General features: G+C 32.6%; 1 protein-coding gene and 1 non-coding gene across 3 annotated transcripts in view; both read left to right on the forward strand.

Moving 5' to 3' along the window:
- Positions 1 to 26,057, forward strand: part of LOC106665072 (pyrokinin-1 receptor-like) — a 130,046-nt gene that overhangs the window by 11,382 nt on the left and 92,607 nt on the right. The gene's annotated exons all lie outside the window — the stretch shown is intronic.
- Trnay-aua lies at positions 22,741 to 22,813 on the forward strand. Its single transcript has one exon. It is a non-coding gene; the product is annotated as a tRNA-Tyr (tRNA).

The following is a 26,057-nucleotide window of genomic DNA, read 5'->3' on the forward strand; positions in this document are numbered from 1 at the left end:
CATCCCACATGCATATGGCTTTATGCTATCCTGTTCCCATTTCATCAACTCATAATCAATAAAACAATGTGTGATCTCATTTATAGATATCAGACGAGATTCTGAGGGTACAAGTTTTTTTAGTGGATTTCTTTTTTACTTTTTTAATTTCGGTTATTTGCTGATGTGCGCTTTTGTCTTATTTTTCCTTTGATATATTTCTTTTGACATCAAATTTGAAAATGACCGTAAAGTGTAAACTTAAAAACTTATCAATATTATCGACTAGTTCCTTTCTTTGACCTTTTATAAGGAAAAAATAAAAAAACATTTCTACCTGTTACCGTTTGTTTTAACACATTTAATACTACGATACATGGTTCTACACTTATATTGATTATGCAAACGGCATATTCTATATTTATTTATCACGTATTTACAGATAATACTTCTTTGAAATGTTGTTTGTCAAACACTTCACAGTTTGAAACATACTATTGAGGCTTTAGACTTGTTGACTTATTTAAAATCCTACTGTAAACTTGCATGTCCTCACTTCATCCATTACCATCAGCGATTTCTGTTTGAATTTCTGAAAGGCGATCGAGCCACTGAAAGTGACACTTTGCAAACAAAGGACAGAATTACCATAATATAATTTCCAAAAGGACCTAATATGTGAATTCCGCTTGTTCATTTTGAATACAAAATTACGAATTCTTCTATAATTAAGGTCTTTTAAAACTATTTGTACAGGCGGAGAGAAGTTTTGAAATATTTTTTATACACTTTATAAAACGAATCAGTCTTTATTGGACTTGTTTTGAAGGAAGTTGATGACCCACATTACACCAATTCCTCTGACGATAAATTCTTTCGACAAGCTATTCCCACTTATGAATTTCTAATCAACGAAACGATTTTACGAATTTTAATTAAAAAAATAATTCAATAGAAATGTTTTTTAAGCTAATTATATTTTTTTGATAGAGCTTTAAAGTGAAATTATCTAAATTATGAATAATATTTTTTTTTTCATAAAGACGTTCTTGTAAGTACATAATGGTTCCGATCATTGTGGCAATAACAAACCTGTGCCAATGAACCATAAAGTCAATCTATTTCCTCTTCGCGAGATATGGCGATTAAATTGCCATTGGTGGTCTTCGAGTCGATGAACTGTTGACAGTACTAAGTACCTTGATCAAAATTGATCATGTTTGGTCTTCTCTATTCTCGCTGTTAGTACATTCATTGATACGGCAGTTAGTGCTAACAGGTTATGAAAGATAGGCGTGAATCATTTACGCAATTACATTTTTTTTTATCGAAGTACATTTACAAAATTATATTGGGCAATATACACTGACAGGCAAAAAATTCTACCCGCTTGTAATATAACTTGCTTTGTGTATATTTTGATATATTAATCAAAGTTTCACGTTTTTTGTGTCTTTGTCTAAAAACTTAAATAAAAAAGGAAAATGCTAAGGGAAAAAAGGCAGACAGATAAAACTTGTTTTAATTTTGTTTTAGATTTTTAATTAACATTTCAATATGGCGTATTTTCTCCCCTTGCCTTAAATACATTTCGAAAACGCCTCGGCATACGTTCTACCAGTCTGGAAATGTCTCTTTCCTGGAGGTTAGGAGGGTCTTTGTTTAAAAAAGTAAAATAAAATATAAATTACTAAGGAAAACGACAAAAAAAAGACGGACAGGTTAAAATTTGTTTTAATTTTGTTTTAGATTTTTAATTTGAATATCGCGTATTTATCCTCTTGCCTTAATTACATCTCGAAGTCGCCTCGGCATACTGGAAATGTATCTTTGCTGGAGGTTAGCCCATTCATCACGAAGAGACGTTTCAAGATGGACGTTCCAAATTTTTCTTTTGAGGTTATCCCATAAATGTTCGATGGGGTTCAAGTCCGGAGAATGGGCTGGCCAGGCTAAGATCCTGAGGCCGTTCTGTTGAACGTACTTTGTACTATACTAGCGACATGTGGACGGGCACTATCATACATGAGAATGAGTCGCTGATTTGTTCGAGGATAGTCAACGCATGATGTTCCAAAATTTCATCCACATAGTGAAACACTCTCCACGAACAACAACCAAATCTGTGCAACTCTACATTGAAATTCCCGGGCACACCATCATTGAGCATCGTTTAAAAGGTTGGCTCTGAGAAAAATTATAGGCTCCTTACTTTTCATTTCGCCTTCTTCACACTCTTTCACGCCCATCTGGAGATCGTAGAGGAAGTCTACACTCATCTGTAAAAAGTACAGCAGACCAAACATTCAAGGACCAATATGACCATATTCTCAAGCAAATGCGAGACGTGCATTTTTGTGTGTTCTGGTCAATTCTGCTCCTCTTACGCGAAAAGCCATCAGTCCATACTGATTTAATATTCTTCGAGCAGTGCGTTCAGAAATTTGGACACCCCGAACATCCGTAAGGTGCCGGATTCGCAAAGTTCTCACTCAAAAAACGGTCATCCTGTGGTTCTGTTACCCAAGGGCCTTCTATGGTAGGACCAAGTTTCTCAAAATCGACCAACGGCATCTCGCTGAGTTTTGTAGGGAACTCCGATGGCAATACCTGATGGAACGTCCATCATCCCACACCACCGAAGTCCCACACCAAGCGCAACATCCAGAGCACTAAGTGGCATTTTTAGGTTTAAAAATTGAAATTAAGAAAACAAGGATGAAAACTAAACAGTTTATTACTTCAGAATTCAAATGAGACTGAATAACCATTTTAAATTCCGTAAAAAGTAAACATTGAAAAATCCGTTATCCTTCTTTTGGATTAAGGGTTAAGTGTATTTACCTCTAATTGATATTCCCAGTTTAAAACATAGAATAAACAAATATTTGTTGATAAAAGCAATGAGATAAATTAAGGGAAAAAGTTTCTCTTATCGAAAAAATGGAAGAAAATTCAATTTGACGGGATTTTTTGCCTGTCAGTATAGTTACGCTTCAAACTACTTTTTGATCTGTTTACCTTTTCCTTCCCTCATTAACCCCACCTTATTATCGGATTTCGTTTTTCATCATTACTGTTGGATTAAAAAAAGAGGAAAATTCTGTTTCGTCATGCTCAATATTGGTTTAGTCAAATTACCGCCGGAGATTGCTAATATCTCCTCGTAGGTTCGAAAGGAGGTTTCCCAATTATCTTGTTTTTTTACGGAGGTTTTTTTTTTCAAATTAATACTTGATTGTTTAAGTACAACAAATCGCAACAATCACATTGACAAAATGTTAGGGTTTTCGTATTAATTAAAATATAAATGCATTAAAAAGGGTTTCACTTAATGACAGTTCTTAACGAAACAGTTGTGGAATCTTTCATTCACAGAGGATTAATTTAAAGTTATCGGACAACAATTTTTTTTTATCGCAGTACATTTACAAAATTTCCATAATATTGGGCAATATTGTTACGCTTCGTAATCACTTTTTGAGTTGTTTTCCTATTCCCTCCGTCATTAAAATAAAAACATTAACAAAACCCGACATAATAAACGACTTCTTATTTGTTCATTATTTTGGATTAAAAAAAAGAGGAAAATTCTGTCATGTTCAATATTGGTTTAGACTAATTACCGCCCGAGATTGCTGATATCTTCCCGTAGGTTCGAAATTAGTTTTCCCAATTATCTTGTTTTTCACGGAGGTTTTTAAAATTAATACTTGATCCTTTATATATTGGGTTGTCCGGAAAATAATGCAGGATTTTAAGTTTTCATTAAAAAAAATCTATATAAAATATTCTGTTTACGTTTACAGGATTACTCATTTGTNTTTGATTAAAGAACATTGCTTTAAAGTAACTAGTTTCTTTTTTTTTGTTTAATACCAAAATCCTGCATTATTTTCCGGACAACCCAATACAATAAACAGCAACAATGTTAATGTTTTCGTATAAATTAAAATATAAATAAATTCAAAAACGATTCAATTAATGGCATCTCTTAACGCGACAGTTGTGGCGTCTGTCAATTACCGAGAATCAATTTAATGCTATCGTTCCTTTTGAAAAGAAAATAACATTCAATGAGTATACAGCTGGGAAATTTTGCTCATTTTATGTATTTCAGCTTTAGTAATTAATAAATAATTAATAATGCTTAGAAAGAAACATTACCTTTGTTTTTCAAGGATTCTTTTCATGTTTATTTTCTTCATTTTTTTGAAATCTTCAATTTTAACGTTCATGTTTTCAAAGTTTTGCTAATCATATCATGGGGCAGTTTAAATATTGGAAAGTGCAAATATAATATCCACCAATGAAATTTCCGTTGTTCAATTTTAAGAGACCGCATCAAAACCTGTACAGGCTAATATACCCTATTTTCGGTATTTCTCCCTCCTATTGATTAATGTCTAATGGCATTTAGCGGTTTATGTCTATGGCATTTCTCAGAAATTTCTGGCTTGCGAATATCGACGCCTTTACGATGTTGAAAAATGTCCAATTCGCTGATAGCATGATACAGGACTTGTCCTAAGACATGTCATTTTTCTTACTTAAACGTAAGACAAAAAAATTTTCGTCCGATCGAACCTGCCGATTAATCAATGCACCCTTCAAAACGCGTGTAATTATTGTCGAAAGCTTGATGATAAGCACCGGTGTTCAGCTTAGCCTTTATTTATTTATTTCGCCAATGATGGTGAATATTACCTATCAGTAAATTCGATAACGAATTGAAAATGAAAAATAAAATCAGTGCAAAATATGGACCCACTATATTCCAGATTTAACCAGAAAACCAGACCAATACGTGCCTAATATATATANATTTATTTTAAAATGATGAGCATACACACACACACACACACACACAGAGAGAGAGAGAGAGAGAGAGAGAGAGAGAGAGAGAGAGAGAGAGACATTAAATACTCGTACATGCACAACTACATGTTTTCATTAGGAAACTAAATAGGAACACAATTTATCCGCCCGCCCGTGAACCATCTTTATGTCAGGGGGACAAGTATACTAGCTCACTGGTAGGGACGAAAGTATTGTACTCTTCGATCAGTTGTGACACAGTGAGCAACCCTTCTCTACAAACGGTTCGTTTCCCACCGTATGAATATGACCTATTCTCAGTCATGATAGCGCGATGCTTTCCTTTTGTTCCTGACTCTCGCATGGCCATCGTTCAGTCGTGCTTTTCATTCGCAAGAGCTTCTCGAAGGCTGACGTCGGGGTATTCGTTTTGGCGGTACATACTTGTAATTATTATTAAAAAATGAATATTTTACACAGAATTCAAAGAATAAAAAGTTGGATAGAATAAAATTCAATAAGGCGCTAATAAATTAATTGATTGTAATTAATCATGAGAAAATTCATAAAACATACTCAAAAACCAACGAGTAACATAGCTGAATACTCTTTGTATGTAAAGTCTTGGTTAAGATAAAAAAAGTCAGTGTCACGAGCGGGATTCGAACCCACGACCTTCGGCTAAATACGCCGCTACTCTAACACTTGATCTATCGTGAGATACATTCCCTCGGACAACAGCTCTCCATTTCAATGTACAACCGTTCACATTTTTCCTCTTTTTGCCATTTTCAAATGTCGCGCAATCGGATTGGATTATCACCGACTTATGAAAGTGGCCACGGGGAGCTGGATCGTGAAGTGATATTTCTTTTACTTTTTAAATATTAATCCATTTACGTTTTCATGGTCAATTGACCAAGTTACTTCTTTCAATCAATTAATTATTCTTTCTATGTAAGGTCTTGGTTGAGATAAAAAAGTCAGTGTCACGGGCGGGATTCGAACCCACGACCTTTGCCTCAATAAGCCGCTACTCTACTACTTGAGCTATCATGACTTCCATCCCCTCGGATTTCTATCTCAACCAAGACCTTACATAGAAATAATAATTAATTGATAGAAAGAAGTAACTTGGTCAATTTATCTCTTTCATTTTACTGCAACTTTGTTCTTTTCCCACCAACCAATGTAGTCCACTATTTGGGACTTTAAATCGACAAACACTCACTTGGAACTCCAAACTCGATTCAAGAGAATAGGAATGAACATGCTATATAAATTTCTCTTAGACAAGTTGACGATAGATCGAAACTCTAACTAAAATAATGCAGACGTACGGAATCGAACTGTGGTTCAACCAAGCGTTCCAACCGCTCTAGTTCAAAATCCTTCGAATAATTGCCCCAGCTCCCTGCTTTGTACCTTACTATCCACACAAAACTACAAATATCATTTGTCTCCCAAACTACAAGACTCTGGACACTCATCCCAACCCCCTAGTCAAGCACTTTTCATCTCGAACCCATCCTGATAATACTGAAAAGCACTTAGTATCATATGGCAATATTTCCAAAGGAAAAAGTCATAAGAAAAAATGCACCAATTTTCTCTCGGTTTCCTCTCTTGTTATGAAAGCGAATAGTTTTATATTAGAGTTGTAATTAATAGATTAATTCTCTACTCTTATAATATAAAATTCATAAATACAATGAAGTTGTTTGTAGCGGTCTAGCGCTGTTGAATCGTAATTATACAAAATATGGTTTAAATGCTTTAATTATGTTTTGATTTGCATGCTCTTATACAAAGTAGTTACACGAACTATGAAAAAGATTGAGAAGTACAAGGGGTGTGATTTCAACCCTCACCGTTTGGAGAAAAAATAGTACAATAACACATTTACAGATGCGACGAAAGACAATATGTAAATCGTTCAATTTAATATTCACCTGACGAATTGAATAATCTGCGGAGAAAAACAAAAAATGAGCAATTTATTTCATTATCCTTAACTAATTACACTTGGATACAAGCATAATTATACACAAGCGGCAAATGTAACATAGAAGATTATAATTGATTTTAATTGTTTGGCTTAACAAAAAGGTTTTTGTTTTTGATATTATGTTGGACTTTTAGTCGAAATGCCAGATTGTACAGGTGTTGTTCTGTTTTATTTTTCTCTCTATGTGAGCTTTAAACCAAGGATGTGAAGTTACATAATCTATAAGATCAGTTTGGCTTTGCAAAACCTCTTTTAATTGATATTTGTTCATCGGAAGCAGTCCTCTGCTCAATTTAAAATCTCCTCACAACCAAGGTCGTGCATTCGAGTGCATATTGCTCGAATTTTTGCATTTGGTGACGTGGTTTTGATCAAAATCAATTATATCAGGTGAATGGCGTTGATATATAAATTCTGAATAGACATAAATAACAAAATTTTTCCCCTAGTTAACAAATAAGATCAAGATCACAGATAAAAATTAAAAAAAGGCGTTTGATGCAAAGATAATAGCTATACAATAATATTGTACATCTAGTCTTTAAAATAATAAATATTGCAGTATGTTGGCGTATAAGCTTAAATTGGACTGTATTAATTCTTCAAATTACAACACAATTTTATTGTCTTCGATATTTAATAGTTAATATACTTCTCACTTCCTTTCAGTCTGCTGTAAAATTCACTTTAGGTATTGAAAATGAATATGAAATTCATAAAGGTCTTATATAAGTTTTAACATACAAATTTATTAAATTGGCCCGGTAAAAGTTTTCATTTTCTTTTTTACATTAAACTATTTACATTGAACATTTTTGAACAATGCGCGAGAAAATAAAAAAACATCCTCTCTCCCACCTGAGTTACAAAAAGATCATCAGTATCTTCCCTTCCGGGTAAAAGCTCAATGTTCAATCTTGGAGAAAATTTGCCTGCTACATCTGGGAAAATGAGTTTTGACATGGATCGAAATTAGTTAGTCGTTAGGACAAATGTAAAAAAACGTAGTTCCCTTTGGTCGCATTTTGTCCTCTATCTCGAATCCTAACCAAGCTACCTACAACATCCAAGAACAACTTGAGCTTATCGAAGACTGGTGCAAAAGTGGAGGACAAGAGTGAATGAAGAAATATGTACTTAATGTACGTTCATATTGAGAACACAGTCTTGCCCTCCACTGTAATCAACAACAAACAGATACCGACTTCCATTCAAGTTACTTAGAACTGTACCTAGACAGCAGACTGATATGGAATCCCCATACAAGACTGAAGAGACAAAAGCTCAACAATAGGCTTGGACAACTACGAAAACTTCTAGGACAAAAATCTACCTTGACCGTCAAGACGAAACTCAACCTCACTTTACTGCGACCACTTTGGAAATACAGAGTGGAACTGTAGTTTCCTGCCAAGCCATCCAACATACAGCGGCAGACAGATACAAGCAGGCGTCTCACAAGGGAGATTCTCAGTCCCATCCTTTAGATCATTTATACTGGTGACCTACCTATACACCCTAATATCGTCACCACCTAAGCGGACGATACCGCAATTTTGTCCTCAACTTCGAATCCTAACCAAGCTACCTTCAACATCCAAGAACAACTTGAGCTTATCGAAGATTGGTGGACAAGTGTGAATGAAGAAAAATATACCGACGCGCCACGTCACAATCAACAATGGCCTCGAGACCTCTTTCCACTTAATCGCAACACTAATGCCAGCATTGGCTTCCTTCTCATAGTATGTGCCCCCGGGTTAGGGCTAATGCTGTGAACGTGTGATAGAACAACGTATAATGATCATTGATCACTTTTGTAACATATACACATTTGCATGGGCTACAAATAAATACATATTTTTATAAACAATTCCGGCGGAAGTTCTACATTTATTATGTTTTTTGTTTTTGAAAAAAAGAGTTTTTCTCTTTTCCCGTTTATCTTTGTCCTTTCCTGTATTTTATTTTTGTTTAAAATATTCAGCTAACATGTTTAGTTAAAAGTCCTTTATCGTTTTCACTCAGTTTTAAGTTCTTTTTGTATAGATTCCTTTTTCTTTTTCCTCAATTTATTTTTTATTGTAATATTTTTTAAATTCCATTAAATTTCGTGGTCCGATTGACCAAATAACATCTTTCAATTAATTAATGTTTATGTAAGGTATTGGTTGAGATAAAAATTGCCGAGGATCAAATAGATTACAGAACATTTAAAAAATGGCAAAAAGGAGAGGATAATTCGAAATGTTGTGTTGAGATGGGAAGTAAGTGTCCGAGTGGATCGAAGTCACGATAGCTCAAGTGGTAGAGCAGCGGCATATTTAGCCGAAGGTCGTGGGTTCGAATCCCGCTCTTGGCTCTGACGTTTTTATCTCAACCAATAACTTACATAAAGATTAATTAATTGAAAGAAATTTCTTTAATATTGATTATATATAACCTGTATAGAAAACGTTTTTACGGCGTTCGTTCGCAATTTTCATGCACGCTGTTGCAATTTGTGCAATAGTTGGTTCCAACTAAGGGTTGTAACAATTTTACTGATTAAATATTGTAAAAACGAAATAATACACTTTTATCTATCTATCAATCTGGCTATTGTACAATACCTAAACAGGGATTTCACTTTATCGTTGGAAATTGTTGTGGAAACGCAGATAGTAAGGAAAATAAGCTCGGCTTATTCAAATGAGTTTTCTTTCTTTTTGTTCTGACCTACGTCTTTCATTTCTTCCTATCGATCATGAACGTTCGCCTATATCAATCAAGACCGCAATTCTGGAACGGCCCCTGCGTAAAAGAAAGTTTCAACTTTTTGCGTGCCTTTGAGATTGACTATTGCAATCGACTGAAAACCTTTTTCAAAATTATTTTTCATCACTTATGCAGATAGTTTTGAAGAAGTTGATCGAATTGTAAAATGGTGTGTGATTGCCCTGCAAATCGTTAAATTACACTCACGAATCAATTCAAAACTTTATTTTTTCCATTGAAAAGATTAGCTTTTGTTTGGTTCAGACTCGTTATAATTTACTTCTTTTGTTTATTATGTATAAATTGGAAAACAGAAAACCAATATCATATTGAATGTATTAGTTACAATGAACCAATTAATCTGAAGAAATAAATAATTTATTCTTTACAAAGAAAAATGGTAAAGTAAGCATTTAATTATGGACCAAGTTTGACATAACGGAGGCCAAGATTCATTCGAGCTTTAATAATTTCAAAAAATTAAAAAATGAAATGTTACGAATGCAAGGCTTTATGATGATAAAAAATGAAACAATAACCACCAGGAAAATAGGCTTTTAAATTGGTATAACCGACGATTGGCCATTCTTGCCATGCAAATTGGAAATAATAAGATGGAAATAAGTCGTAATATACGTCACCCTTGTAAAATTAAAGTCCTCGGACAATTTGTTTTATTCTAGGCTAACAAATTCTTCGAGAATAAAACTAAACGACGGGTCAGACCCTTTGAGGATAGTAAATTCAACTTAGAACATGTGTCCTGCTGTTAAGACTTTGTAAATACAGATACATAAGCATGTAAAAATAATAACCTCAATTCAATGTCTATAAACATAAAGCGCACACGCATAAACTCAACAAAAATTTTTTTCCTCTCTTTTTGTCTCATTTAGTAAATCATTTCATTATGTTGGCTAATTAATTGCCTTTTAATTATTTAAAAATAAAACATTCTTCATAAGAATTTGCCAAAAGTTTCTTTATATAAACATTCAAGTTAATCCTAAAGTCCGTTTTAAGTCAGAAAATTTGAAGTTTCTTTTTGCATTAAGTTTCAATTTTTTCCTTTTTATCTGCAAAATTAATGGGATGCAAAATTGATTTATTGTAAGAACAAATGTTTAGAGTTGAGAAGAAAAGTTTTGAAAGTACGTGGAAGCCAACTGCAGTTAGACCTAACGGACCGAGCTAATTTGTTGTAAAACTTCAAGGTTTTATTAATTTTCCGAGTTGGGTAAAACATTTTTCAAAGAATAATTTTAACTTTTCATTTACAAAAGAAGAATGGTGTCCGAGTTGATTTACAAATATCCTAAAAATTTCTGCTAACGGATTGGATTATGATCAACTGGTGTGATGTGGTGTGATGTGATGTGATGAGAAGTCACTCCCATTTGGTGGAGTTACTTGAAGTTTCTGAATTTAGTTCGGAGGATTCTTAGAAAAAAAGGTGTTTGTGAAACGTGATGACTTAGCAAGGATCACCCCCCAGAGCTATCTCAGATGGCATGTCACCTGTCCAATTTGTTTACAATTTCAACACCTTCTGTTGAATAATTGTGTTTAGACGATGTAACCAAATAATTATTCTGGCACGCTGAAAAAGTTGAATCAAATAAATTTCAAAATCAAATAAACTCGAACGATAATCACGCGGATTCAAGAGTTAAATAATGATTTTTATTGATATCATTATTTTGTAGATAGATTTAAAAATGTTGTCTTAAAGCCTATATCTTGAGGCAATGAGTTTTTAAGGTTAATTTTAAAAACGTAACTTTATTTGGAAATGCACAAGATGCAAAGAAACTTAACGTGTTCAAATCCTGAAATCTTGGTGCGTCGAATGGGGTTTTACACGTTCATTTATTTCTTCTATAGAAGGATTTAGAATTTCTTTTTAAGGCCCGATGTTTAAATAATTTTTTATCACTCATTAGGAACAAATTTGGAAGAAAGAATAAAATACTACAAATCTCTTAATTTTTCTAAATTAAACTTTAGACTTTCAAAAATGTAACGCGTGTAGTCATCCTCGAGGTCATTGGGTGTGGTTAGCAGATTATTTATGTTATTTCGTATAGCAGGGCGATTTTTTAAATTTCTTTTGGTTATTAATTCTTCTTTTAGTTGCGCAAAATACGAGCTATATAAGATTATTTATCATGTTTTCAGATTTAAAAGAAAAAAGAAAATACGTGTTCCCGTCTCATAACAAACGTGGTAATTAACCTTCTTTGCGGTTATGAAGTTAATTTCTATTATTTCTAGAGTTAAATAATAATGTTTATTGACATCATTATTTTGTAGATCGATTTTTAAATGTCTTAAAGCCTATATCTTGAGGCAATGGGTTTTTTTAAGCTTAACTTTAAAAACGTAACTTTATTTGAAAATGTACAAGAAGCAAAGAAACCTAACGGGTTGCATGAAATCTTGGTTCATCGAATGGGGTTTTACACGTTCACTTATTTCTTCTATAGAAGGATTTAGAATTTATTTTAAGGACCAATGTTTAAATAATTTTTTTTATCACGCATTAGAAGCAAATCTGAAAGAAAGAAAAAAATTACTACAAATTTTCTAAATTAAACTTTAGACTTTGAAAACTGTAACGTGTGTAGTGATCCTTGAGGTCATTGGGTGTGGTTAGCACATTATGTTATTTCGTAAAGCAGGGCGATTTTTTAATTCCTTTTGGTTATTAATTCTTCTTTTAATTGTTCAAAATACAATCTATATAAAATTATTAATAACGTTTTCAGATTTAAAAGAAAAAGAAAATACGTATTCCCGTCTCACAACAAACGTGATAATTAACCTTCTTTGCGGTGATGAAGTCAATTTTTTTACGTTATTTATGTTATATTAATTTTGAAGATTTTGAAATTGTTTTGCATGTAGTTTTTTTTTTATTCAAGAACGAATCGGTGGAAGACCAACTTTATTTCGATATTTAGAGACAAAAATAACTAATCATAGGACAATTTTTGAATGAAATTAATTTTTGATAATTATTTTTGATAGGCTCTTACTCAGTTACTTGAATATGAAAAAATCTATTTTTGGATTTATATATATGAAACGAACGTGTTCACAGCTTGTGTTGTTGGCCTTGAGGAGAGCAACACACAACTTTATTTTGTTTTATTGGACGGGGAATTTCAATGTTGAGTAGCAAAGTTCATAATCTCATTTTTGGAATTTCCGATCATAAAAAGAAAACCAGCTTTATAACCACACATCAAACCAGCTTACATCGACATAATGACATCTGGAATATCACTAATCAAAAATTGTCAACAATACTCAATTGCAAAGAATTTCGATTTATGCCAAATAGTATTAACATTTTAGTAGATTTTCTCCAGGAAAATCCATTTCATGTGAAAATTTGTTAATACGTCGTGCCCAAGTTTGCACCTGGAAATCTTACAATACTATCTCTAAATGTTTTATTTCTCTTTTCTTTTTCTTGGGATCGTTTTTGATCGTTCTTAAGTAAAAGGTGCAGTAAGTAATAATTTTGCCATTTTGTTGTAAAGAAGGGTTTTATAACTAAATTAGACAATTATTCAGAAATCGTGAGATGCGGTCTGGTGTGATGTAGGTTTCAGAAAAACATTTTCTTTATCGTGCCAACGTTTCGATCTTTATTGAGCCCTGAAGATGATCTCAATAAAGATCGAAACGTTGGCACGATAAAGAAAATGTTTTTCTGAAACCTACATCACACCAGACCGCATCTCACGATTTCTGAATAATTATCGATTAACGGTCACTAATCACCACACATTACTAAATTTGACATTACATTAAACTAAAATTGAAAATTACACTCTTAAATTGTCACAACGACAAACGTAACGAATTTTCTACTGTTAATTCAACAAAGTACCAAAAGTGTACCTGAAAATCTTTTTTTATGCTTCATGTTTTATAATGCAATCTCTAACATTTTTCGGCCTAATATATAAAAAAAATAATGATAAATATTTTTTTTTGTTGGGAAGTTAATTTTGAAAATACATTTTAAACTTAAGATGTATAACCGAATAGTTTTGTTCGAAAGAATTTCAACTTTTTACTAACATCACACGTCACTAACTTTGGACATTTAATTTAACATATTAATAAAAATTTAGTTTCTCCTTCAATATTGGGTTTTATATACGAAAATTCTAAATATTTCCCAAATATTACGTTTTGTAAGATAAATACTAAGTCTTTAACTAAGTTTGTGCTTTTATTTAAAAAAAGTCTGCGCAACAAAAATTTATACATTTTAAGCATCTCGAAAATAACACTTGTCTAAACTGTCAGCATCGAATGTCACTATTTGTGAACATTCATCCAACAAATTGACAAAAATTGACGTGACCACTTCTTCAGTTCTTCAATGAGTAGTTAAAAAGTCCTTAACTCAACAGCGTTTCCTAGGGAAAAAAGTACGTCCTACCAAAATTCAAAAGCATCTCAAAAATTCTCCTAAATTGTCAACAAGTCACGAAATGTAAATGTATGTTGTGACCCAACAGATTAGAAAAATTAAGTTTGTTCTTCGATATTTGGCATTTATACGTATTAATAATAAAATAAATAATAATATATGCTATACATATTTTTTGTAGCCACAATGTCTTATGCTGTCCTTAAATTAAATTTGGAGTTTTCAAGCAAAAAGGGCCTGCAAAACTAGGTTGCGCCATTTCCTACTTTTCAAGCATGTCAAAAATAAACACCTACTTACATTCTCAAGTATCATATCATGATATGTCAACCTTCGACTAAAAAAAAGTGAATATTTTTTTTCCCAATTTGTTGGTTGTGTTGAGGGTTATATGTAATTTTTTTTATCAGCGCGATATATAAATTTTTTTAGTAGTTATAATCTTAAACTAAATTTTGAACAAATAATAAAATGAAAATATTTTTTTGTCAATGTCTTCCTTTAATTATTTAAGGAACACAATGATTTTTTTCTCAGCCTGATTTATAATTTCTTTTAGTCTTAAACTTAATTTTGAGAATTTACTATTAACAAAACATGTGCAATCGAATAGTCCTTACAAAAAGCTAGCGTGTCGGACATCACACTAGCCTAAATTACAATCAACATCAAACATCACGAAATTTTAACTTTTAACTTAATAGATTAACAAATATCATCTATTAACAAACCTCAATATGTTTTTTTACTTCTTCGCTAATAAAACCAAATATTGAAGAACAAATCTAATTTTTGTCAATCTTTTAAGTTAAATGATTTACGAGTCAACAGCAAGCACCTAGGAATTAATTAATAATTGCTTTCTTTCGACTCAATATGACAACTTATGTTAACATGAACACATGTTAATATTTGTTTTTTTGTACCTCACCAAATAACCTCTTTTGCTTAGACCATTATTTTTACATGGTAGAAAATTTTTTTATATTGAACATTATTAACAGTCCATTATTCTGAACAAAAATTTATTAGTATTTTGATTTTGCGCAATACCTTACTTCTTCTTGATGCATTCTTTATTTATTCTTTTAAATAAAATCAATTCATATGTTCTTCCTATAAGTTAAATGAAAAAAACTGGTTTTATTTCTCAGCCTATCTACATAGATTTATAATTTTTTTCTAGTTAAGCCCTTTAATTAATTTTGACATTTGCAAGTAAAAACCGTATGTGCGGCCAAAAACCTAAGCATTTTGAATATAACATTTGTCTAAACTGTCAACATCATCAATGTAACGAAAGTTTTATATTTGATTCATCAGATTAACAACACTTAAAGCCAGAATTGCTTTTGTTCTTCAATATTATGCTTTGTGGGACAATCCTCATTTTTTTTCTCGGGCCAATATATAAATAAATGATTTTTGTCGGATTGTTAAAACGTCTTTAAATTAATTTTGAAATTCTTAGTTAACAAATAATTCTTTACTAAATAGTCAACAGCATCAAACAATACAAAATCTAAAACTTCCATTCATAAGATTAACACAGGTAAAAACATCTTCAATATTTGGTTTTGTAGGACGCTTTCTATTTTTTTACAGTACCCCAATATAAAAGTGCTTAATGATTTTTTTTCCAAATGATTGGCTCTATTCTTTTAGTCATGACAGAATCGTGAGCAAACCGGTTTCCTAAATGGCGTTTTAAGAATTAGCATAATAACCTAGTTAGACCGTAGAATCTATATCATTACTTGGAATCATGATTAACTACATTTTCTAAATTTTAATCCAATTCTTTGTTTTTCGGACCATTCGTAAGTTTGCTAGGTGTTGTTTTGTTGCAATATCAAAAATCAACAAAATTTACCTTTTAATTTGTTACATTCAACGCTCAGGAAATGCGACGAAAAATTAAACGTTTGCAGCTAGTTTTTCTTATATGTTTGTTTTGAAAACTAAACACTGCAAATTTTACCAATTGGTTAATCAACGGACTCAATTAAACTAATCAACTAGGGCTTCGATCGTCCTCAGTGAAAACAAACACAAAGCTAATGGGCCAAAATTACAATAATCGAACTGCACAACCTTGAACGTTGCACTGATGCAATTGAAAATGCAACACGGGCGTAGAAAAAAATTACATTAAAATATTAAATAGTTTTAAAGTTTTAACTTTTAAAATTAAACAGTTTCCTTTTTACTCCGTGGAGATTTATTCCGCTCAATGTGAGTAGCTCACCCTTTGAATGACGTTTACCCGGCATTTAATATTTAAAGAAAACAAACATGGTACAAAAGAGGTTGCCGGGCTTATATTTTAGGAATTAGAATTTTTCCTATCCCTTTCTATCTTTGCACATTCTCACGCGGTCTGTTTATAAATCTCCATGAATTGAAAATAAACCTCAATTGAATATCTCGTTTTATGTTCATGCCATCAACTATGACTTTTCTAGGAAAATTCAACCTCGACCATTTATTAGGCAATAGTTTATTAATTTAGGTCATACAAAGATCTTATTACTAAAAAGGTAATGGAATTTTTTGTGGTGTTTGTAGTGGTGTGTCGTAGGTTTAGGAAAAACATTTTCTTTATCGTGCCAACGTTTCGATCTTTATTGAGATCATCTTCAGGGCCTGGGATTTATAAGCATTGTTTACATTTTAGAAATACATGTAGGATGTAAAAAAAATGAATTTATACAATGCTAGAAAATTTTAGATTCAATGAAATTATTTGTACTCACTCAAAGTGTTTGCTTTCCGTGTAGATGTGCCATTGTTGTCAGACATTTTTTTTTAATCTAAAATTTTCTAGCATTGTATAAATTCATTTTTTTCCCATCCTATATCTATTTGTAAATTTTAAACAATGTTTATAAATCCCAGGACCTGAATAATGATCTCAATAAAGATCGAAACGTTGGCACGATAAAGAAAATGTTTTTATAAAACCTACGTCACACTACTGCATCTCACGACCTCCAAATTATCCGTAATTGAATTTGTACATTTCAATTTTGCTTTCATTGCTTAATGAAAAATATATGCTTAACTGAGCTTTTAATTCAAAAAATTCAAAATCGTACACCCTTAATACTAACTACACTTTATTTCTACTTATTTTATTATTTTCTGGTATCATTTTATATAAATATTATACAATACATTTGAATACTAAATGTAAAAAAATCTTGTTTTTGTCTCATTTTAAATTAAAAAGTACTACCTCTTTTTCGCCATTGAAACCTTCTATTTATTGTCTTCATTACTTCGTACATACTGGGTGTCCCAGTTCCTTCTGACGAAACACAGGGAATCGATTCTACTCTTCGTTTGGAGCAAAAAATACTCAGGAGAAAATTTTCGGAAAGTTCTCTATTTTGAAGATATTCGTCAATTTAGGTTTTTTCAACTTTTCACTACCTTACCACACAAAAACGCTTACAACTTCAAAAATGTTGAGACTACAACAAATCCAATTACACCATTTGAAAGAACGCTAAATTTGCTGTAAGATACTTCTTTGCAATAATCTGAATGACATAAAATGTTAGCCAATATCAGTTGGAACATGTCAAAATTACAAAATTTAAAATTTTGGTCATGTTCGAACGAGCTTACAAAAAAATATCTACAACTTGTCAAATTTCACAAAGACTTTTCATCTAATATGCTGCTGCTCTACCACTGGAGCTACCGTCACTTCGATCGCCCATGCCGCAAACTTCCCACTTCGTCTCCTCATTTGAAATATTGGATTAAACGCAAATTGGACAAAACGCAAGATTTTTGAGACAAATGGTCTTATTCAATCTAACAAAAAGTTACTTTTCTAACATGATTATACATTTTCAACTAACTCATTAAATGTAAAGTAATTAATTAAAAAATAATTAGAGATGATTATTTATTAGGAATGACGAGGATACTATTCTTTCTGAGGTTGATGGAGCAAAGTATTTCTTTTTAAGTGAACTCGTTTAATCAATTGTGTAATTTTATATCTCTTCGGTAAAAGTAGTATATATCATACATATAATAACATATTTGTGTTCTCCGCTTGATAAAAAAAAATGCAGTAACTCAGTGATAGTTCATAATTGTGAAATTACGTAAGTCTGGGAATTTCGCGGCCTTCTGTTTAAATTATTCTTAATCGTAGTTTTAAGATTGATTAAAAATGAAAAATAATATCATTTTTATGGTAAATATATCTTGTCGAATAATACGCTCAAAATTGACTGTGTGATGTTACGTTTGATGTGGTTTTTGCCTATGCGCTCACACGGTTGTTCACAATGGGCAAGAAATTCTAAATTAATCAAAAACAAAACAATTTTTAGAATCATATATTAAATCCTTGAGTCGTTCCAAGCCCATCCTTGTTCGTGATTATCTTGCAAATCGACTAGTTAATTTGGATAATCAAACCAGCACGGCATTAAGAACTGTGGGAACGGAAACGGCGAATTCGTATTTTTCTTGTACATTAATATTTTTTGTAAGATTAATAATTATCTCTTGGACATTTCAAGGCATTTATTTTCTTATACTACGTATTTTATTTAAATATTAGTTTTAAAATATCTATTTTGTATGGTGTTCAATATTATCCTATTTGTACTTATGTAGGTTAGGTGTAATAATTAAGCTTTTGAAGTCGTACGATATTTTATTGCTAATTCTTTTAATAATGTTTTGTCCGTTTTTCAACAGTCCTAATGAAATTAATTAGAGTAAGTAGGACAGAACAATACGTACATTTTTATGCCAGTAGTTAAAGTCAAATTCGTTGACCTTTTCAAAAGCGAGAAGTCATGAATGATTTAATGTTTAACTGTGCTATTTGCAATTACGTAAATCGACCACAGAACACCGGCAATTTTTTCCTGAAGACCTAAATGTATAAAATCCCTCTTGATTTTTGATTTTATTTGATAAATTTATGATAAAAGACAATTTATGATATTTAAAATTGCGTTACCCAACCAACACAATTTGTACGTATGTATTTAAATTGACGATTACACCCGTTTCCTTGTTAACGTAACTATTTGGCCCAATTTCCCAGCCAATTTAAGTTCAATGGAAAAGTTTTAATGGGACTGGAAATTAATTTCAACACTGCTTAAAAAAAATCTTTTTAAGTTTGTAACTTTTAACTTTTTTACGACTTTCAACACAAGACCGACAATCATTACTTCGGCTGACGGACAATTTATGAAGAAAGTAAAAATTTATATTCTGAAAGACTTGAAAAAAAACCAGTTATAAATTTAGCCATTCTTTCCTGCTTATCAAACGAATATTATTCTTTATCAAATAAAATATTAAGTTGATGGTGGGTGTGTCTGCGTCGATGGATACCCTTTGAAGTGGCAGTGGGTCCGCCTACACTTTGATGTGATCTTCAACGAGTAACTCACATTTCCAATTTCCACGCGTTTGAGTAACATAAAAACCCAAGGAGTTTACACGGGTCCATCAAGTGACTGAGTGCCGATTCAAAAACTTTATTCTAAAATTATATATATTTTATAATGTATAATTCTTTTGAATTTGTAAAAAACAAGTGACTTCATTTGTGATGTTTTTCTGAATTGTTTTTCAGTTTCTGCCTCTCGCTTTAACTCACTTTTCATGTTAAATTGTACAAAGTACACGAGACATAGGTTTAGCTGGTTTATCCTATTGCATGGTTAAATAAGTCTTCTCTCCCACTCTCTGTTTATCTCTCTCCCTCCCTCTCCCTCTCATCCCCTCTCCATCGCCTCACTCTCTCTCACTCTCTCTCTCTCTCTCTCTCTCTCTGCCCGTCTCTCTCCCAATCACTCTTTACCTCTCCCTCCCTCTCGCTCTCTCTCTTTCTCTCCCTTTCTCTTCTTTTCTCTCTCTTTCTCTCTCCCTCTCTCTCCCTTTCCCTCTCCCTCTCACTCTTCCTCGCCCTATCCCTCTCGCCCTCTCCCTCTCCCTCTCCCTCTCCCACTCCCTCTCACCCCCTTTCCCTCGCCTCACTCTCTCTCACCCCCTCTCCCTCGCCTCACTCTCTCTGTCTGTCTGTCTGTCTGTCTGTCTCTCTCTCTCTCTCTCTCTCTCTCTCTCTCTCTCTCTCTCTCTCTTACTTCTCTTTTACTCTTCCCTCATTTTGGACTCTCACTCTTTCCCTCGTAGTACTTCCCTTATCTCATTATTCTAACTTTCAGTGTCTTGATTGACAATTTTTTCATCCACTCTCANTCTCTCTCTCTCGACGAATGCATACAGAGAAAAATTAAATGAGAAAAAAAATTATTGAATTGAACAGTATAAAAAAGATAAAGCAATTCAGCATCGAATGAAAACTATGAAACCTGACTTTACTGCTTTAAAAGTTTGCATTATTCACCGATATGATCGATCATTAGTAGTTTTAACCAAACCACTTAGTTAATAATTTATATAATAAAAAATCTAAAGTTGCCTACCCAACAATTATGAGATATCATCTTGTATATAGCACTCCCCATTGAATTAAAAACACGTTTAGGGATATTGGAAATGATTTTATTTATATATGTAATTAACGAGGACCTCACGTTCTCAGCTTATATAACAACATTTTTGCGAATTTGTTTTTTCTATTGTCAAGATCAACGTGATCATCGTGTGAATATAATCGATTGTGCGTAGGGAAGGGAATTTCAGTCACTGAGTTCACCGTGCTAGCTTTGCGACTTGGCTCATAAATTCGTCTTTCTAACGATATGGTAATTTATATTTTCGTCTGGCTTTTTAGAGAGGCTGCCATATTACATTTCTACGTTACTAAGTTTTACATGCTAACGATGAGTTTTTACATAGAAATATTGTCCAAAATTATTATTTGAGTCGATAAATATCTACAAACTGTACACTCACACTCGATTCACCTCTCGATCACATCTGAGTCGTGAGTGACACGAAAAGGAAAGGACTCACTATTAAGTCTTGCAAATAATGATATAGTGAGGCTTTATCACGAAGGAAAGGCTCATGTGCTAAAAAGTAATTAAATGTGTAATATAAGTATTTCAAATGAAACAATGGCAAATTTCCTTCTTCAGTGTTCTTCTGTTTAAATCTTTTTATTTATGAGACCTTTCCAGATCAATAATTGTGTATATATTTTGTAAATGGTGTATTAAAACGAAGCGCCTTTATAAAAACTTTGCTAATATTTTAAAATGCAGTAGATTGATTTTGACTATGAAAATAAATAGTTCCCAAAGACAAGAGAAAAGATCATATTTATTTTTTTATTACTCATACATATATTGTTAAATTAAATAACAAATGGTTCTTTGGAGATCGGTCGGTGCGGACTGGTGTGTCGTAGGTTTAGAAAAATATTTTCTTTATCATGCCAACCTTTCGATCTTTATTGAGCCCTGAAGATGATCTCAATAAAGATCGAAACGTTTGCCAGGTAAAGAAAATGTTTTTCTAAAACCTTTGTCACACCAGACCGCATCTCACGATTTCCATATAATCATTTATTTACCGTCACTAAACACCACACATTTATATTTAAAAAAAAATGTTAAAACGACGTTTTGAAAATAGGTACTAAAAGTGCGTATGAACATTAAAAAATGGATGGAATTAGATCTCTCTCTCTCTCTCTCTCTCTCTCTCTCTGTATATTATTTTCTATCGAAAGAAAAAACTGTACGTTTTGATTGATTGATTGATTGTAGGTATAAAAATTTACATTTTAAAGAAAGAAACGGTATAGAAATTATGATTTATAAGGCTAATAAAATAAAATTGTACGCATGCTTAAATCTGTCATTTTAGATTCATCTCATCTTTTGTCTGTCTAAAATCATGACGTGCGTAGAATAAAGGTAAACCGTTTATACCCATAGATTGATTTTTTCGTTTTTTAAATGTGAAAATTCCTAATTTATAATCATATCTTCATTTTCTTATGATACTGTTATAAGCTGTGATTATTTGAAAGCTCATATTATCACATTACTTCTACTACAAAGAATTGAAATTTTTATGTTTAATACAAAAAAAATGTGCGAATGCAAATCTCTAAATCCATTATGTTTAATGGAATGGTCTGATTGAAAAATTACTTACTTAAATTACTTCTTTCAAATAATTATTCTTTGTATGTAAAGTCTTGGTTAAAATGAAAAAGTTAGTATCACGAGCGAGATTCAAACCCAGGAATGAAAAATGGCAAAAAGGAGGGAAAATTCGAAAGGTAGGTAGAAATGGCGAGCTGGTGTCCGAGTGGATCGAGGTCACGGTAGCTCAAGTGGTAGAGCAGCGGCATATTTAGCCGAAGGTCGTGGGTTCGAATCCCGCTCTTGGCTCTGACGTTTTTATCTCGGATTCGAATAAATATAACTTGTATTATATTTGAAGTAGGTTTGTTGTTGTTTTATGTTGTTAAAATTATTGATTGTAAATAACTAATTAAGGTTTTTAGGCGAGATAAAAAAGTCAATGGCACGAGCGGGATTCGAACCCACGATCTTCGGCTAGATACGCCGCTGCTCTACCACTTGAGCTATCGTGATCTCGATCCACTGGGAAACTAACTTCCCGTCTCAACACCACCTTTTGAATTTTCCCTCCTTTTTGCCACCTTTCAAAAAGAAAAACGAAAAATGGCAATAAGGAGGGAAAATTCAAAAGGTGTAGTTGAGATGGGAAGTTAGTGTCCGAGTGGATCGAGGTCACGATAGCTCAGGTGGTAGAGCAGCGGCGTATAAAGCCGAAGGTCGTGGGTTCGAAACCCGCTCGGGACACTAACCTTTTCATTTCAACAAGACCTTATGTATAAAAACTAATTAATTGAAAGAAATAAATCTCTAACTTGAGATGCATAATAACATCTTCTTGCCTACCTAAAGCAGTTAACAAGAGGATTGTTCGCAAAAATAGTCGTGAAATAAAGCTAAAATAATAAAATCTTTTATGCGCATAGAATTTTATAAAATCTTAAAATTGCGAAAATTAACAGGAAATTTAAATATATTAGGTTTTTAAGCTTTCTAAGGTCTCTCACTCCTACTTAATATTTTTCACATATAGGTTTGAAAAATGGACAAAAATTAAATAAATTGTGATTTTCATACTATATATATAAGAAAAAATTTAAAAATGCTCAGGTTGAAATCTGTAATTTTAGGTTCATAATGTCAGCCAGTCTAGAGCAGTTCAGGGATTGTTTGCAAAGAAATTCCTGATAAAAAGGGGAAAACACTTAATTTTGCTGGGATGAAATCATATAAAATAATTTCAAGTTTTTAAAAGGCAGTTCTAGACCTAATATCTATCGCCCCTGGCTGATGTGACTCTTAATTAAAAACGGCCATATTTCGTACAACTTGTATAATCTGGCGCCCCACTCAATTGAATTTCTTCAAAGCCAGGGGCTATAGAGTTGAAAAAGGAGAATATCGTTCCTTTTTTTCACAAACTGCCTTTATAACGTTAAGCTCGGTTTCCAGTTGCTAACACACTTAACATAAAAGCCAATTTCCAGCTGTCTTTTATGCGGAGAGAAATGTAAAAATTGGATTAGTCTTTGGTGCCACACACTGAGGGAAAAACAGACCTGACTTTTATTTCTTTCGCAAAAAGTTAAAAGGTATTGTTTAATATCGTGGGTAGAGATAAGAAGAAACGCAATTGCTAAAAATACTTGGGAAAACAGGATAAATTGATATGTTATAAAGTCAAAATGATTTTTGAAATGGTGATACTTGCTTTTTATACCTGTTATTTTATTTTGTTGTCTTTTTTGTTTAAAACATACGATTAATACAATAATTTTAATAATTAAAACTTTACCCAAAATACAATTTTTTAAAATTTTTATTTGATCTCTCTCCCTCTCTCTCTCTCTCTTACTCTCTCACGCACACACGAGCTTGTGTCAGTAATTAATCAATATTGTTGCCAGACAATTAAAATAAAGTTTATTTCTATTAATAAAGTAATTCAGAAAGAACACAATTTCAAGAGAAAGCTTTTTTTTCATTCATAATGATATTTGTTTATTTTATTTGTATTTTTTTAACGAGGATTCGCAACAGCAGATGTCTCAGGGCACCGGTCTTTTTGAAAAAAAAGCCCATTTGTAAGTATGTCGGGTTCGAATGCAGGGCCGCTGGATTAGAACCCTGGATCTTTACCTTACAGTGATGAGCGCCTTGTCATAGCCTAAACCGTTGCGGCCACCGACGCCCCTGAAATAAGTATTACACCTGCCTTTATGCTTCACAAAAACGACACCTAATTATAGGGCCATTGCAGAAATTGGGTGGTAGGTACATAGAAAATGTAAAATTGTTTTATGTACTATGCAGATTGAAACCTTTTGTAGATATCGTTTCATATCTGAGTGCAATAAATTATTAAATAATTGGTTGCTTGTACGTGTTGACAATTTTTTTGTAGAGTTTATTGTATCATTTAGAAAAGTCATTGCCATCTATACTTGGTACTTATTCTGTAATTCATAACCAATTGGCTATTGTTGTAACTGTCTGCAGATTTGCAATACAACTAAATATTTATTTATAAATGTAAACGTGGTTATATCGGTTTTCAATTCCTTCTGCCTGCTGGCGGCTTTTAACTTGATCAACTTTATATCTGAAAACGAGTATAGTTATTGGCCTGAGGCCTCCAACATATTTCCGTCATGTTGTTCTTTCCTTTTCCTTATTACGGCAGTAATATCCGGAAAAATGCTCGGACTCATCCTTCCTCTTTTCCGCCGGCGTCTTTTTTCGATGGATTCCTGAGATGAGGGTCCGCACGCCAACGTGATTTTCCCTTTTATTATGATTTATGACGAACGGAAAAAGGGAATGGGATGAAAATACACGTGGAAGATACGATCAGGCCAACTAGTGGCTTTTCTGAGGGAGGGAAAATGCAATTTCATAAATTTGGAAGGATGAATCAAGAACATAACGATACAATTTTCGCTCTGATTTATGCCTCTCAGATCCTATGGAAATAAAATCAATGGACTTTGTTAAGATTACACAAAAAGCTATTTAATTTTAATAAAAGGGGTTGTTGATTATAAAATTGCCAAAAGGAATGCTTAATTGACATTTTAGATCAATAGCAAATACATTTCTTTTGTGCATTTTTACTTGCAAACGCCAGAATTGTTCCCCAAATGTTTTCGTCATTGCCGTCAAATTTTAATGATTGATAAACTCCCATTCGTCCAATGCTCACATCATAACAAAATCCGTTTCAAAAATTCCTTCATAAAATAAACCTCCAATTGATCCACCTACTGCAATTTTTTATAGTCGGCTCCTGGAATCCGGACAGCACGAAACTGGATTTCATCCCACTGAGTCAGCATTCATGCCGTGGAAATACCCAAGGCGAACCATTATTATGTTGACGCTTTGGAAACTGCATACTAAGTCATGGTCTCGTGCAGAAAATCTTATTTTTAGAAGAAAAAAGGAACATAAAATAAACTAAACGTTATTATTTCTATTTCATTTTGAAGGACGAGCGATGGCACCCTAAACTCGTTTATATTCAGTTACGTTTTGCAAAGTGGACACATTTTAACATGTACAAAGTATTTATTACATTTGTTTACCCCTCATGTCAAATACAGCAGTTTATCATTTTATTGCAATTTTTTCTTGCTTTAACAATTTTTGGAGACTGGGGCTAAAGATATAAAATTATTATAACGAATAGAATAATTTTTTGCTTAGTGTTAATGTATCGACCACTTTTTCACACACGAATATCAGATTCTCGGTATAGTCAAGTGAATGGAAAACAAATTCAAACAAATTGTTTTCTGCCAAGCTTTCGACTTTTTTTAAGATCATCAGGACAAAACAATCTTAATGAAGTCCATATATTGACGTAATTAATTTTTTAATCAATGGTTTCAAATTTCTTTGAGTGTAGACTCAGCCCCATCATTGCAAATGACTTGAATTCCTGTAATTCAAGTCCGAGTGGATCTAAGTCACGCTACATGAAGTGGTAGAG

The sequence above is a fragment of the Cimex lectularius genome, unplaced genomic scaffold (genome assembly GCF_000648675.2).
Source record: "Cimex lectularius strain Harlan isolate CLEC.00 unplaced genomic scaffold, Clec_2.1 scaffold211, whole genome shotgun sequence".
NCBI classification, from domain to species: domain Eukaryota; kingdom Metazoa; phylum Arthropoda; class Insecta; order Hemiptera; family Cimicidae; genus Cimex; species Cimex lectularius.